Below are 1,308 nucleotides of genomic sequence, written 5' to 3' on the forward strand. Positions count from 1 at the left end.
GATTGAAGCTGCAGTAGCCGCTTTCTGTTGGCAGCGGGGCCTTGGAGAGATTGGGGCCACATCCAGCTGCGGACTCTGCTGAGTTCTCGTGGTTGCAGTGTCGGTACATGGTTGGTCTCAATGCTTGAACTGAAATCATTGAGGCTCGGTGCGAAGGGCAGGCTCGAACCACCAAACTTGCAGCCAAACGTGCTGACTATTTGAGACACAGAAACTGGCACCAAAGTTTCCACATATTCATCGTAAAGCAGTGCAGATGAGGGGGCTCCGACAGCGAAGTGTCCCACTGTTTTCAGAGTCAGTCTGGATGAGAGGCCTGACCGGCTGCAAACGCAACAACGAAAATGTACAGGGCCTGCTAAGTTTCTCTGCCTGCAGAAGAACAGCTGCGATCTTGGTAGCGGTGGGATTCGAACCCACGACTCGATAGAGACTGGAGCTTAAATCCAGGGCCTTAGACCACTCGGTCACGCTACCCTACAGTCAAAGAGCACTCAAAATTGTCATTACTAATGTTTCAGCGTCGCTTCACTTCAGCACTAACAGATCGTGCATTCAGTAACGAACGTGGTGCAATTTAGAAAGTATTTGAAAGGGTTTGCAAGGTTTGCACTGTTTGGACAATAGCACGAAGCTGAATAGGCTTCGACAGTTTTCCCTGGGGCTTCAGGGCTGAGGAATGGCCTTACAGAATTTTAAAAGGTCATGAGGCAGACGGTCAGAGAAAAGAGTCAGGGAGTAATTTTTACATAAATTCATACAGTTTTTGAGCTCAAGATTTCTGCATGAATGAATGCAGTTTTTGAGCAAAGTACAAAAACTGCATGCAAGTACAAATTCACCCACAAAATATATGTGTGCATGTGGGTCTTTGTCTGTCTGTGTGGGTGTGTCTGTCTGGGGTGGGGGTTGTGAGTGTGAGAAAGTGTGTGTGTGTGTGTGTGTCTGTGTGTGTAGTGAGTGCAGAGTGTCTTAAGTCTGTGAGGGGGTGCATGTGTGAGTGTGGGAGTGTGCGTGTCTATAAAGCTGTGCGTGGGTGTCTGTGTGCGCGTCTGTATGTACCTGTGTCCGTGTGTGTGTGTGTGTAGAAATATCTGTGTGTGCGTGTGTGTGTGTGTGTGTGTGTGTAGTGCAATGGTGATCACCTGTAATGTGACATGAACCCAAGGTCCCGGTTGAGGCCCTCCCTATGGGTACCGAACTGAGCTATCAGCCTCTGCTCGGCCACCTTTCTCTTCTGCCTGTCCCGAAGTCCACCTTGGAGGATGGTCACCCGAAGGTCCGAGGCTGAATGTCCTGGACCGCTAA

At 49.6% G+C, this 1,308-nt stretch overlaps 1 non-coding gene across 1 annotated transcript; it reads right to left on the minus strand.

Moving 5' to 3' along the window:
- Positions 1 to 395: 395 nt before the first annotated feature.
- Positions 396 to 477, minus strand: trnal-uaa (transfer RNA leucine (anticodon UAA)). The gene has a single exon. It is a non-coding gene; the product is annotated as a tRNA-Leu (tRNA).
- Positions 478 to 1,308: the final 831 nt, after the last annotated feature.

This window comes from Chiloscyllium plagiosum, unplaced genomic scaffold (assembly GCF_037043375.1).
Source record: "Chiloscyllium plagiosum isolate Xiang-an unplaced genomic scaffold, Cpla_swu_hap1 HiC_scaffold_48, whole genome shotgun sequence".
NCBI classification, from domain to species: Eukaryota; Metazoa; Chordata; class Chondrichthyes; order Orectolobiformes; family Hemiscylliidae; genus Chiloscyllium; species Chiloscyllium plagiosum.